General features: G+C 42.3%; 1 protein-coding gene and 1 long non-coding RNA gene across 2 annotated transcripts in view; both read left to right on the top strand.

The window, feature by feature from the left end:
• The window catches only part of Erich1 (glutamate-rich 1), a gene marked incomplete at its 5' end in the record, with an annotated part of 52793804 nt that overhangs the window by 44879101 nt on the left and 7899261 nt on the right, over positions 1–15442 (top strand).
• The window catches only part of LOC108348419 (uncharacterized), a 68069-nt gene that overhangs the window by 9122 nt on the left and 43505 nt on the right, over positions 1–15442 (top strand). The window contains exon 3 of one of the 2 annotated variants that reach the window (XR_015640508.1): positions 280–434. The exons of the other annotated variant lie outside the window; for it this stretch is intronic. This is a non-coding gene — a long non-coding RNA (uncharacterized LOC108348419). Of the gene's footprint in view, positions 1–279; positions 435–15442 lie in introns of those variants that run through there. 2 annotated transcript variants of the gene reach the window in all.

Genomic DNA, 15442 nt, shown 5'->3' on the forward strand with positions numbered 1-15442 from the left:
ACAAAGGGTGTGAGTTATTGGCCAAGTGGCCAGCAAGGAATCCCAGTGAGGCTACCCAGACTCCCCTTAGCCCCTCTTTGTGGTACTTCTTTCTGCTGGGTGGGGGTCAGGACCTGTCCTGGGATGAAACTCTTATAACCTGGTCTGCAAGCAATCGAGTGAAGTCAGAGAATGCCTATGGCTAGCAGTTCTCAGGTAGAAAGGAGACGTTTAAGGTAGTAGTATCTTTAGGCTGGCTTTGGGGGAAGGGGTTCCTGACTCCATTCTAATTTGCCTCAGGAGAGAACAGTGGGTGACAGAGGACAAAGATCAGAGTGACTCCTTGCCTCTCCAGCTGCTTCTGAGACCATTCCTTTGGAGTGTTGCTTTATAAACCCCAACAAGACGCACTTTGACACCAAGACTGTTATGAAATATAAAAGTGGCATAACGTGGCTCGAGTAAGGGAATATGTGGCGGACCCCTGGTGAGGTGTCCCCTGGGAAATCACACCATATGACATGCCTAATATAAAAGAAGGATTATTGTGGGAAGGGAGGGGAGTGGGGACCTGGAAAAGGCGTAGGGGCAGAAAAGGGTTGGGGGAGACAGGGAAGGACAGGAGGAGAGAAAGAAAGGCCAACTGGGAATAAGTGAGAACAGAGAAAGAAAGCGAGTAGAAGAAAAGGAAGAGGAGGAGGAAGAGGAGGGAGGAAGAAGAGGAGGAGGGAGGAGAAACAGGAGGAAGGAGGAGGAAGGAGGAGGAAGAGGGAGGAGGAAGAGGTAAAGGGAGGAGGAGGGGGAGGAAGGGAGAGGGGAAAGCAGAGGAAGGAGGAGAAAGGAGGAGGGAGAAGGAAGAGGAAGAGGGAGGAGGAGGGGAGGAGGAGGAAGAAGGGAGCTGGGGTAGTAAACAATCCTCTTTACACATGCACCTGACTCACACATGGCAGGCAGTGATTATGCAAGCTATTGCTAGGTAGCTGTTGGGCAGAACCTAGTGGAATTGTCTGTAAGCCAATAAGGACAATACTGACATATCTTGTAGAGTGGTCAGGCTGTCACTGGAAGATAGCCTAGAAATGTGAATGGGTTTTATAATCCATTCAAAAATCACACTGGAGATCCTTATTCTCCTTTCCAGAGTGCTCTGATAATGGCCACTAATGAAAATAAAAACAAACAAACATACAAACCAAACAAAACCAATCTGCAATTTGTTAGAAAGAGGAGTAGCAACAGAGAGCAGGCAACACCTCAGGTGCCATTTCTCCACTGATTGTACTGTCTTACCACCCAACTCTGTGCATCTTGCCCAGGAGGGTATCTGCATCTTGCCCAGGAGGGTACCTGCATCTTGCTCAGGGTATCTGTATTTTGCCCAGGTTACCTACTTCTTCTGCTTAGCCATCATTGTTCAACACAGTTTATCCCAAGTCCTATCTCCCCAAGATACAGTGCCTGTGAAACAAAACCCTCTCTCCCGTTCTGTCCTGAAAGCATTTTGTTGCAAAGAACCACAACTTCCCAAAGAGTCAAAATTCAGACTTGCCCCTTGTTTACCCATGGCCAGACACAGGCCCTTCAAATCACTATTCTTGGCCTCCTAAAAGCTAAGCGAAAACACTGGTCTTCACCGCAAGTCAAACACAATGTAAAGTTGGCTTCTCACAGGCCTGAGAAACTGGGTCACACTCAGCTTGAGCAGCCTTCATCAGAAAATCAGTAGACTTCAGACTGAATGTTCTTGGATCTCCTTGCCTGGCTAAAGATGTGTTCAGTAGTTTCTCACCTTTATTCTCTTCTCTGAAACAAAATCTGTCTCCCTGGCCTTTGAGTCTATTGTAGACCCCGGGTCACAGCATTTCCCCATTTCACTAGTCACCGTTGCCTGTCTTCCTCTCCCCTTGCAGCGGTACTTCGTCTCTCCTTATCAAGTCAATATTTGACATTAAAAGCATTTAACACATTTATTTGTATGTGTGCACGTGCACACATGCTGCAGTGTTGCTTACGACCCCAGTGCAGAGTCAGTCACACAGATTCAGGGAGTCAGGCAAGGGGCAAAAGCAGACTCGTTTACTGCAGGAACTGGGCAAACCTTTATACCTCCCATTCCAGCATTTCATTGGCTCTCAAGTAGCCAGATGTGGCACGGTCTCTTTTTCATTGGCTCGTTCCATCACCTGATCCAGCGTCAGCCGTCTTCAATCATGCTGGCAGAATCTAGGTTGGCTATCAAGGGTGCATGCACCAGCAGTGTGTCTGGGCCTGTTTGGCTAAGTTCCTCCTTCCCATCAGCACAAATGTGAAGGTCAGAGGACAACTTGAGGGAGGTGGTTCTCTCCTTCCAGCACGTGTGTCCTGGGGACACAACTCAAGTCGTCAAGGCTTGGCAGCAAGAACTTTTACTCAAGGAGACAGCTCACTAGCCCCATGCTTGAAAATATTTGGGGCCATGTATTATGACCCAGCTCAGAACACAGTACTCCAAATATGGCATTTAGGATGTTGAATGCTTGAAGCTGAAGGCACTTTTGAGAAGGCAGAAGCGAGACTTTCTCTGGCCTCCGACTGAGCGTGGAAGCAGATCATAATAAGTTCCTGTAGTGACCGTGCCCGCTGAGCTGAGAAAAGGAGAGGGTGTGGGAGGAATTCAAGTAGGGTCTGTGTTGAACTTTCTCTGTCCGTTGCTTTTACCTCAGCCCTCTTATCCCCCTCACCACCCACCAGGCATTTCCAGTCTGTGCCAAATTCGCTATTAAAACGCCCTGGCTTATTCCATTATTAGGCCAGCAAGACTCCGTTGTCAAGTGAAACTCACAACAAGGAGAGCTGTATGCTATGTCGACAAAGTGAGCTCCATCAGCGTAATCTACCGGGGCCCCAGGGGCCTCTGGGAGGATAAAGAGAAAACGTTCCATCGTTAATAATAGTTAGTGGGGTCCACTTTGTACGTGGACAGCACTGCTGGACGGGAGGCACTGAAGGAAGTGGGTGCACTCAGGTTCCTCACTTACTGTGAGGCGGCCAGTGCAGCCTGGTGCTCTAAAGTCTCCTCTAATACCTGTTCTGTACTGTAGGAGCACCAGGGTCTGTCTGGAGTTCACTCCAGCTATAGTTCTGGTGGAATGGAGGACAGCCACCGGATGGCACCAAACACTGCTCTGACAGGATGATTTGTGTGCTTTCCCACACACTGCCTGACTGACTGGAACCCAGTCACACCAGCCTGAGTTTTAAGGTTTGGAGTCTGCTCATCGTATAATATATACACACACACACACACACACACACACACACACACACACACACACACACACACACACACATATATATATATATATATATATATATATATATATATATATATATATATATATATTTCAATACCTCCTTAATTAGAAATTAAAGTAAACATGAGCGGTGAATATATCCTCAAGGTTTGTATTCAGTAGAGATTCAGATATGAACTCATCAGATTATGTTTGGAAAAGGCAGGGTAAATCAGTGTATTTAGGGGCTCCCTAACTGAGCCAATATTTACAGAAATATTGACAAGTAGAAGCTAGAAGGAAGGAAAACCATTTAATGGTGAAAAACACCAATTAATGCTTCCTTCCCCCTCCCACTCTAGACCCCGAGATGAATTCTCTGTTGGGAATTTCATTATTTTAGAAGGATCTCAGATAAGACTTTCAGTTATGCAAATAGAATGCAAAGAAGACAGGAGAGAGAGAGAGAGAGAGAGAGAGAGAGAGAGAGAGAGAGAGAGAGAGAGAGAGAGAGAGAGAGAACCAGACATTGGAGAAATGGATTTGAAGCAGTGGCCTGTGTGAAGAATAACAATATAAAGACACCTTTGTCACTGTTCCTAAAGCTCTGTTCCTCTGAGCAATGCACAATGGAAAACATTTCACATTGCTACCAACTACACAAGCACACCTCTATATCAGAAAACAGTATTTTCCCATCACTCGGGGAGGTCTTTGATAAGTCCTGTTCTATGGGAATTGGTTAAAGATTGTCTGTGGCTATCTACCTCATTGAATTCCACTGAATTGCAATCTGCCCTTGAAAAACAAATTGCGATTGACAGTGGGATTTCACATGCACAGGAGGCTGGAGATTCACTGTCACTAAACTTTAACCAATGGTGTTGGTCCAGGTCCTATCTCTAGGATGTCCTATGGAGCATCTTAGTTGGGGAAGCCAGAGTCTTGGTATCTAATAACTGCCTTAAGCAAGAACCTCTCAAATCCCCACAGATCTCTCTCAGATCTTTGATCTGCTGTCCTCTCCACTTGCTTCTGGTCTGTAAATTACCACCTTTCCCTATTGTCTTCATTACAGAGTCCATTACGAGTCCTGCAATCACCTTGGATTCACATTTGCTTTTAACCGCTTTGCTGTTCAGTATTTGTTTGTTGGCGGTGTTTGTTCAGGTAGCTTTGGGGGCAGGAAGAGAGGTTAGGGAGGGGAATAAGGCTGACTATGACCTAGAAAGTGCAACTATGCAAAGAAAACCTTCACCTCCTACTGTTTGTCACTGAAAATTTTGGGGAGCCCCTTGGTGGTCATAATATGATAGAGAAGTTAGGGTCCTGTCTTGGGATTTTTAGTCTCAATAAAACCATTCAATGGACTCAAAGGGAAGCTTGAAGACATTGGACAGAGTTTAAAGAAAAATCCCAGGGCTGGCAAGCAATAAATCTTGACAGGAGGATGAAAGGGGAGCAGAGAACTAGAAAAAAACATGTCCTTTGGGTCATTACTGAGGTCATGGAAGTGACAAACAGTCATATGGCAGGAAGGGGAGCCTTTGAGAAAGAGTAAGGAAGCCCAGAGTACCAGAATAAATTATCCTTAGGTTCTAGTAGAAGTCAAAACAAAAACAGAAGAGAAGAAAAAGGTAAGCAGACCCAACCAAAACTCAGAAACGGTATGGAATGACTGCACCAGAAGGAAGGGGTTCTGGGAAGGACAAATACATTATCCAATTAAGGGGCTAATTAGCCCTCCATTCTCTTTAGGGTTATGGGGAACCCATCTTCCAAGGGGTGGTCCCTCAGTCAGGCCTTGACCTATCTAACTGGAATGTCAGTTCTCTACCCAGGCAAGAGATTTCATTCTCTTGATCGGAAGGAAATTGCTTTTCTTTAATGGGCTTGGTTGCTATGGTGACACTCTGACACACCATGCAAAGGGTATCAATCTAGGTCTACCACTGAGCCGGATCTGACTTCCGTGCAGTGTGATTATCCTGAAGCAAGTTTTTCAGAGGAAAATGTTTATTCTTGAGGTAGTGAAGCTTGAGAGGACAGAAGAGTAGATCTCAAATCTCCCTGTTGATAGGCTTAGGGATGTTTCTGTGAGAAGGAGAGGGGTGGTCTACAGTAGGGGAGTGATTATGAGTGAGGAAACACTCAATAATTGGTGGTCTGTGCATTTGTGAGCAATTTTTGGGGCCCCATGCAGTATGTATCCAGGGAACAGCAGCATTAGCAGGACCTGAGGATAGAGCCTGAATGTCTAATGGCAAGCTGACCTATCAGACACTGGTGTGAGTCTCACTCAAAGGGGCATTGGCTCTAAATGCATTTGAGCTACTCCTGAACTACTCAGAACATCATCAGAACAGTTACCTGCCCGTCACAGGTGCCAGTCATAAAGCACAGCTCAAAGTGTGTGGGTGTGTTGATCAGGTATAGCCACCAAAAGACGGTGACAGACGCAAACAATTAACAGGAAAAGAAGGTAGATTTTATTCAGATTTCCCTCAGATTTGTGATATTCGACCTGGAATACATTGCCAGGGTAATTAGAAACAACCCAATGATGGCTGACTGATTTCTTCTGATTAAATTGTGCCTCTGGATGCTAATGTGAGAGCCTTGGTGGGAAGGACAGAAACAGCACCAAGAAGGGGACATAGGCACTAAAGGGCTTGACAGGGAACCAGGGCAATCTGCTACCAACACACAGCGATGAAGAGGCAAGAATGTGAGTCCCCAGAGTGAGTGCGACCCTGTGCTCTGTGAAAACAGCTTCCTCTAGAAGCACTTGAAACTTATTAGTGGCTACGCTTTTCTTCTCACCCTCTTGACCTTCCCAAAAAGACTTCTCAGACCTGGCAGGGTGGTTATGCTTACGCATGAGGAAATGGTCACAAGAGTCTCTCACATGCTTGCAATGGAGCCACAGAACCTTTCAGAGGGCTGAGTTGCTGATGCAAGCCAGCAGTACCAATGGCATTTAATGTCCTGCAGAAGGTACTGCAACAGGGGCAGGCGCTAGAGGGGCACAAGAGGCGTCGTCCTCAGCAGGAAACTCTCAACTGCAGCTGGGATGTGGCTTTCTGTGCTGAAAATCAGAGGTCTACATGTGTGGTCTGTCCGGTACATTTTAACTATTGCATTTGCATTTACTAGCTGGTGAAAAGCCCATAGCGTTTCGGTTCTCTTTGTCTTGATGCCAGACAAACACCTTTTCAGTGTCCAGATGAACAACACCAAAGACCCATTCACTTCTCAGGAAATAGAAGTAGACTGCCGTGGGTATCTTGTGATAGAAGGACAGAAAAAGCTTGTGGGTGACATCAGATCACCTACATCAGATCAGATCAGAGTGGTGAGCATCAGATGAGGACAAATCTGAACAGCATGTCGATTCCACTGGCTGGTAATGCTACTTACTGTATGCATCACTACCACAGTGAGCTCCCATTCAGTGCTGCTGGCTAAAGGTGGCACACAACCATAACAGAATGCCCTATGTTTTAGCTCTCAATGCTGATTTTGAAACTAGAACTAGATATCTACCAAGCAAGTTTTGAGCTTAAGTATTTGCAGCTTCAATTCTCAATGGATTACTAATTGATCACAAGGGGAAAGACTTCAAGGATCTTCTCTATTCGAAATTCTAAAACACAATATAAGGGTGAAGAGAAGATATAACATCTATCTTGAAGCTCCTTGAAGCTATCCTTTTTTTTTTTGTAGCAATGTGATCTATTTTTTCTCAAACTAATTCTCTGAGGAAGACTAAATAATAGATTTCAATCCTCAAGATAATATTACGTGTTTGAAGACACATAGAAAAGAATTTCTAGCGTAAAATAAAATCATAGAGCCAAGGAAGGAAGTAGAGAATTGTTTTGACAACAATTGGTCTCTCCTCTAGAGGATGCCATGCACTGTGGGGAAGAGGGGGAGAAATAGAAACTTAGGGGTAGAACCTCAAGGGCCATTCACACAGGGGTGGGAATTGAGCCAAGCTGGTGAAGTAAGCATAAATTTAATATAAGCCAGCACCCACCCGCAAAGGGACTTCTTGGGGAGATGTCTTTATTTCAATTACTCTGTAACAAGGGGAATGTTCTTTGAGAAGTTGAAAATGAAATTTTTTCTGCAGTTTTGAAGCCAAAATCTTATCATTTGAGTGGGAATAAAAGGCAAACAAACAAAACCTTTAGACCAGTAATTCTCAAACCCCAACACCTACTTGTGCCAAATACTTTAGATATTGAATCTAAATTGGAAACAAATAGCTCTCTTGTCACACTTGTCACAAGCTTCCTTCTCTCAGAGCTCGACCATTGAAGAAACCTCAAAAACCATATAATGAAATACACAAGGAAATGTAAACTCACGAGCAAAAATAACCAAAAACAAATTCAACAACAGATCTATCAACACTTCTTGTATTATAGTGATCAGACCACTGTAAGTATAGATTATTAAAATAGACTACATTACACAGAAAGGAGAAAGAGACTAATTAGTAGTATCTGCCAAGCAGGGACAATGAGGCAACAGCACACCAATAAAATTGCCAAGCGGAAACTCAGGAAATGAAGATTAGATTGCAATTTTCAAAATACAATAACTTAATAGATGGATTTAATAAATGAACTGGAAAATAACTCAGAGGAAACTGTACATAAAGCAGGATAGAGACACAAACAGAAAGAAACATGGAAGAGAAGATAAGACAACTAAGAGCAAAGGAGAATGCATGTGTGTGTATGTATGTGTGTGTGTGTGAGAATGTGTGTGCATGTGTACATGTGTGTATTTGTGTGTACATGTGTACATGTATGTGTGTGTATTTGTATGTATGTGTACATGTTGGTAAGTGTGTGTGCATATATATGTGTGTGTAAGTATATGTGGGTACAGTGTACATGTGTGTATGAGTATATGTGTGTGCATATGTGTGTAAGTATATGTGTATGCCTGTATGAGTGTGCATGTTTATGTGTGTATATGTTTGCATATGTACCCATGTGAGTATATGTGTATGCTTATGTATGCATGTGCATGTGTGTGTATGTATGTTTATATACACATGTAATTGCCTTTCTGAAGACATACAGTTATTGAGTGAAGATGATGGAAGAGAATTCCCCATGTACAACGAAAACTATTCACAAATCCCACAGAGCTGAGGATCACAAGTGTGAGGCTGGAGTGGGTTACATAGTGAAATCCTTTCAAAAGGAAGGGGGGGTAGGAGGAGGAAATGAGTATCTAATATCTATATTTTAAATTCTACATCTAAAGACACTTTGGTAAAAGTACAAAACAACAAAAAAGGGAGAATTTCATTTTGTGTATTTGTGCATGTGGCTTTTGTGCTTATATGTATGGGGGCATATTTGTTTGTATGAGTCCAAGTGTGGGTGTGTGTGTGTGTGTGTGTGTGTGTGTGTGTGTGTGTATGATTCACTGTTGACACCTGATGTCTTTCTTGATTACTCTCTACCTTAAACATTGAGGAAAGTTTCCTCACTAAACCCATGTGAACAAAGGTAAAGGTAGAGGAAGGGATAGAGGAATGTATGAGCAGGAACCACCCACAGGTCATATAGAGGGACATAGGACAAACTAACCCAGGTGGACCCTGGATCTCAGGTTTCTGGGTTAAGATATTTTGTTATGGAGACCTTCTTAAACTTCTATATACACTTTCAGTTTATTTATGCAATACCATAGTTTTTAAAAGATTTTTTCTACCAATTTTACAAGCAGCAGACAAAACTGGTAAGTAGTTTGGTGTGTGCCAGGGGCCAGACCCTATGGGGGTTTTCTTTCTTGTCAGTTCTTATTGAGACAACGGTGGGAGAAAACTTTGTCTTACGAGATGCAGGGGGTAAGACTTTGTCTTACGAGACATTTAAGGTTGCTGTATAATAATAAAAAGTTTACTTATCTAAGTCTGTGTTACTATGCTACTGTAGCTGACCTGCCTACTGGGATTCCCTGAGGCTAGAAACTGTAGTCTCTGGCACTTAGCACCTCATCCTAAAACAGCAGGCGATTTAGTAAAAGATTAATTGCTAGAACCTTTTCCCTTTTGTCCAGATGCCTTTTGCTTGTGGGGCTAGAGGGAAGTTTAGAGCAATAAAGTTCTGTTGGACCAGGAAAAGAGAATATTACTTACAGAAGGAACAACTTTTACATGAGCAAATGTGCATAAACTCAGGAAAGATCAGATACAGATTCATACATGCGCATTTATACATTTCCATTCACAACAGTTGGGCTAAGCTTCCATGCATCCTCACAATTACATATGTGCACACACACATACATACATATGCATATGGAGCAAAAGACCAAGCACCAGTGCAGAAAGAATTCACTCATTCTGGATGAAACATGAGCTCCAATCTTTATTGCATAGAGAAAGAAAAAGCTTCTACCCCTTTAATGCTAAATGAATTAAACCCAAGTTTGTAAGAAGACAGCTTTGTTCCTTAAGTAAGACTAAGCCTGCCTTGTTATTAAGAAAGGACCTGCTCTGTCCCATGGTAAGGAGAAAACTGCCTGCTCCTTCTGCCCTCTCCAGTTTCTTCTTTTTTCTCTTTTCCTCTATATTCTCCTTCTAATCTTGCTGTCTCCTGTTCTGGTGTCACAATAATGTTCTTACTCTCAATGTTTTTTCTCCTAATGCTATGCCTATCTTTTAAATGCTTTCTAAGTTTAATTCTGTCCAAACGATGTTCTGTCTAAAGACTCCTCAGCTTTGTTTTTCTCAGCTCAGTTTTGACTCTTCTCTTGGTCTTCAGAACTTAAACAAATTTCAGAATACATGATCACATGTTAAAAAGTTCATCACAAATTCACACAAAAATCAAATCACAAATTGAAATAGAAGTTTACAACAGAGACTATTACATGCATATACATTAGGAGTAATTATCTAGTTAAACATCCATCACCTGTCATAGCTCCACAGGCTTACTGAAGGTTTAAAATCATAACTAAGTTATTAGTGAAGTTCTGTATAGATAAACCCAGTCAATATTTTGTCTTCTGTCCTAGCACCTATAATAAATTGTTAGTTCCCTTTTTATGATCTTTGGTTAATTGTTTTACAACCTCTTGGAATGTGCTCGAGTAGGAGAAAGTCTGGTTACCATCTAAGAGCAATTAACTGGTGACACTTGGGAGACCGACAGAGTTCTCATTGCCATTTTGACTATCAGAAAAGGACCTAATAGCCGTCCCACTATAAAAGAGCTTAATAATCACTGATATAATTTTAGAAATTCTTATAGAATAATCATTAAGACTTAAGAAGTTATCTATTTGTCCATATAGCATTGCTACAAGACAGCACATCTTCATATATCTGCAGAGATCTGCTCCAAACGGGTGGGTTATTACTTAGTGATCATTATATATGTTTAATAATAACAGGAAAAGCCTATTAATAGCAGGAATCTTTCCTAAAATGAATTCTCCTAGGGCCTTGCCGAATAAGAGTGAACCTGTTGCAGATTATACAATAATCTGAAGCAGAGCATCTCAGGAAGATCACCTGCTAGTTATTCGTTTGTTCCATTATGGCTCCTGACAGGTGTGCTCTTTGAAATGACTTTTCTAGATAAAAGCATACTTACCAGCAAGTGTGAGGTGTCTTTGCTTTCACAGACAAGGTCCCTGTAATCTGTTCCTATTGCAGCACGTTGCTCACAAAGATGTCCTCTGTTAAGGCTGACTTACTGCATGTTTCCCCTATCTCTTGTTGGTCTGAACTGGAGTGGAGTGGCTATGGCATTTGGGGGAGCTGGTAGTGACAGATCTGTCAGTGATACATTCATCTTGGGCTTATTGGAGCTCTCTTTAGTTTTCAGTCACTTCTGAGAATAATGAAGCTATTGTGAGCCACCTGGAGCTATAGTTTGAGTCGTGACACAAAAATGCCCAGCACGGAAGATGTGGAGGTATAAAAGAAAAAAAGTATGCAAGACTGAACTCAGCTATGCTGTGGCAATACCCCCAAATCCTTTTCTACATAGCGTTGTAAGTTGTGGGTTCTGTTTGTTCAATTCCTAGGTGAAAGGAAACTTGTAGGCAAAGAACACATTCATAAACAACTTGCACATATATTTGCAGGCCTACATAGTCTTCATGAGTAGAAAGTGAGGTTTGAATCTCTAGAAAGCTAGGGACAGGAATTACGTTTCTAAGAGCTTGCATAAGAAAGTAGTGTTCTAGAAGCTTTCCAATTTGAAAACCACCCTAAACACTGACATTACTCACTCATTATGCAAGCTAAGAAGCAAAAGAAATAGTCTTACCTTGGCAACCATTTAAAAAGTGATATATAAAAAACTGTGATGCTATAGGAGAAATTGGTAGTTTCTAGATTGGTGTGGAATGAATTGTTTTCAAAAAATCTTGCACATGGCATGTGCTGCTGCTACTCTAATGATGGAGGTGTTTTGATCATTTAACCCAAAAGCCTACGACTGCTCAATATAGTGACTCCCTCTCTGTTGTGTGACACAATGCTTCCTGCGGAGACAAAACACACACATATTCTCACTCCAGACAAGGATCATATGGCAGGTCATTGTACATATACCACCAAAGTTCCACTTGGTAAACCAATGAGTTTCCTTGGAATTACTTGCAGGAGTATGGGTAATGGGTAGCTTACAGGCACAGAAATGATTCAAAGACACATGGGAACCTAGACTGCACTGCACAGCCTGTAGGAAGCTCAATAGGTTAGAAAACATCCTTTCCAGAAGGCTCAGTTGGTCTAAGCCTCTTCAGGGAAGCTCAACTGGTTTCTGCTTCTTCCCAGCAGTTGGTCTTGTCTCTTGAGTCTTTGCTGCAGCTTGGTTCATCTGACAGTGACTCTCAGCAGTTTCTATTGCTTACTCTGGCAGTAAGGGATCTAGTAAATTTGGTCAGTTTCAGGGACTTCCTGAAGCTATTATGACTTGTTTGCCCTCCTGCTTAATCAGCTTCCCTGCAGAATGGAATGTTTTAATCTCAGAGGAAACTTACAGAATGCCTCTCAAAAAAGTAAAAGACTGTCATGTGAAGAGTCAATAAAAAATTATATGGTCCAAGTTATGCCACCCTCTTAGTAAAATAACAAAAGAAGAAGAAGAAGAAGAAGAAGAAGAAGAAGAAGAAGAAGAAGAAGAAGAAGAAGAAGAAGAAGAAGAAGAAGAAGAAGAAGAAGAAATGGAGAAGGGAGAGGAAAAAGAGGAGGAGGAAGATGAACTGAAACCAGGTATACAGCATTTAGATGAGGCCGGAGGCTGTGACAGGGGGATTACCACAAGTTCAAAGACATTTCATGCTAGCCTGAGGCTCTCTTAAGAGCAGAAACAAACAAAATCAAGAGTCAGCATATAGGTAGGTCAAGCCATTAACTGCTGTGCTCTGCCAGCAATTCTTAAATACCACTATATAATATGGTACGTTGTTGCTATAATTCACAACTTGTTTCAAAACCAAAAGCTGTACAACAGATTTTGCATTCACAATGCAGTCTTTTATTTTGTTTGAGACAGTGTCTCACCATGTAGTCCAGGTTGTCCTCAAGCAGTGTTCCTCTTACCTCAGGCTGGAACTCATAATGCAGCTCCTAGATTATATAACTTCTGGCTCCATCACAACCTGGACCTTTCCTCATCTAAACGTTACGCTGTACTTGTCTGCTGATTTTTACTTTGCCAACAGCTCAGCCAGTTCCTGCGGACGTCCTACTTTTGCAAAGTAATCGGATTTGTGAAGTTGCTGCTATTGGCTGACTAGCCCTCTGGTTTGCAGTGCACCTCCTGTGGAGAGCACCATGCTTCACAGGCTTCATCCCAAGGATGACCCCAGAGCAGCCCTGAGTTCTCCCCAAGTTCAGGGTGTCCCCTCGCAAAACTTGCTGTAGTTCACTGTCTCCTTCAATCTGATGTTTGAACACTCATCTTTTCCTTCTGTTTTCCTCATCTTTCCAAATATTTCACTCTCCCAACAAGACATGTTATTTGATGACATTAATCCCTAAATTCTAGTTAAAAATATAGAAGCTGAAACAGGAGAAGTAGTTTCAGTTCAGAATTGCCAGCCAAACAGTTTATAATCTTTTTAATCTTTTTTTAATTTTTTTTCACACTTGAACTATTTCCATGGAAGAGAAATATTCTATTAGCTTTTCCCACTTGACAATAACGGAAGATTCAGGTTCATTTGCTAATGGTGTTCCTCTGCTATAAACAGATGTTTAATCAAGCTGTCAAGAGCCTGGCATTTACATTCCTTTATTGTTTTCTAAGCACTTTGTGCTTGAAGGCTGTGCTAGGTCCTGCACTGATGTGTTTTCTTTTACTATAATAAAATACTTGAGGCCGCATCCTTATAATGAAAGGGGGTTATGTTTAACTCATGGTACTGGAGGTTCAAAGGTGTGGTACTGTCTTCAGGTCACTTTCTAAGGGCAGAAAGCAGGAGTTTGTGAAAAGGGAGAAACTGGGGTCCCAAACAGTCTGGGGTCCCATAATTCCTTCTGAAGGGACCTAAAAATCTCCCTGATAGGCTGTGCTTCTTAACAGTTCTGCTCTCAAGACTAAATTTGCAAATATAAACCTTTGGGGGACTAACCTCATCCAAACTGTACCAAGTTCTGTGAGCATTGAAAAGATCTTGGCAGCCTTCATGCTCAAAGTAAGTACTACACAAGTAAGTGCTACACAAACACACACACATTCACTAACTTACACTCATGCTTTAACACATTCACACACACTAACATACAGTCTCACACATACACATACACACTAACACATACTCACACATGCATACACACTTACACATACTCTCACATACACGCAGACACCCATTCATACACACACACACTCTCACACACAGTCACACACACTCACGCTCTCACACACACACATACAGACACATACATGCACACACACACACACACACGCACATACATGAAGCAGTTAAACATAGTAGCATGTAGTGTTCATGCTATTAGGAAGGGCACAGCATTACCAATCAGAATCTCAATATAAATAAGGTTGGGTTAATTAACTAGAAAGTATTTAAAAAATAAACTTGTCCAAGTGAGATAACACTAATGAAGTATTTTTATATCAATGAAATAGTGACAACTCAATTCACCTTCTGACCTGCCAGGATGGATTTTCCTATGCTCCACTGTTCCTTAGCCTGTTGTCCTTCTTCTGAAGCACATGCTAAACTCAAAAGAGACATAACTCACTGCAGGGCAGCCTTCTTCCCAGTGGACTGGGTGCTGCATGGTACCTGGTTCATCTTTACATCTGGCCCCTGTGTGAAGTCAAAGAGCAAAGGATATGTGCATGAAAAACCCAACTTTGACTCACAAGTGACTGCAATTTACCATAAAATGAATCTAGAATTCCAAGTTCTGGCTGCTGTGATGGAGACATCCAAGAGTAGGCCTGGCACTACAAATACATCAGTTAGTTCTCTTAAGGGATGGAATGTCCCTCCTCCTTCCTTTGACTCCACCTGCCTCTGCATACTCTTTACTGCGATGGACATGACTATCTGTCCTTACAGCATCATGGGGGAGAAGAGAAGCTACTTGTCTGCAGATCTCAGGTAGAAAGGAGCCAAGAGGCCTTTATTATGTTTGGCTGAAGAGAAAGTTGAGGGACAAGGGGGAAGGCATGCAGAATCACACTGAGATTATGTTGCAGGGACAGGCAGACCTGAGGCTGGACAGTGGTTAAGAAATTTGCTGCTTCACTGCGGGGGTCAGAGTTCAAATCTAAGCATTCATGTTACAAGCCAGACACCCTGCAAACACCTATAATTCTAGCTCTAAGGGGTCTTACCTGTTTTCCTGGTCTGCACATCTGCATAGGCATGCACAGTCCCCAACACGTGTGCATATACACTCACACAGACACATACACTCACATGAATCTATAAAACGAGCCTTAAAAAATTGAAAATAGATGTCACAATAAGACATCTTAATGAAGGAAAAACTGAGGATCAGCCCAAAGAAGGAAGGGGTTGTTCGGGGTCTTGTAGGGGGTGTGACAGGGGAGTCCTGATTTTCTGAAGAGTTGTAGGAAGTATTCTTCCTCGACCCGGTTCATATTGTTTCTGTCGGGAAAAACATTGTCTTTCAAAGGTGAAGAATTTGTAAAAGTCAGGAG

The sequence above is a fragment of the Rattus norvegicus genome, chromosome 16 (assembly GCF_021556685.1).
Source record: "Rattus norvegicus strain SHRSP/BbbUtx chromosome 16, alternate assembly SHRSP_T2T, whole genome shotgun sequence".
In the NCBI taxonomy this organism is placed as follows: Eukaryota; Metazoa; Chordata; class Mammalia; order Rodentia; family Muridae; genus Rattus; species Rattus norvegicus.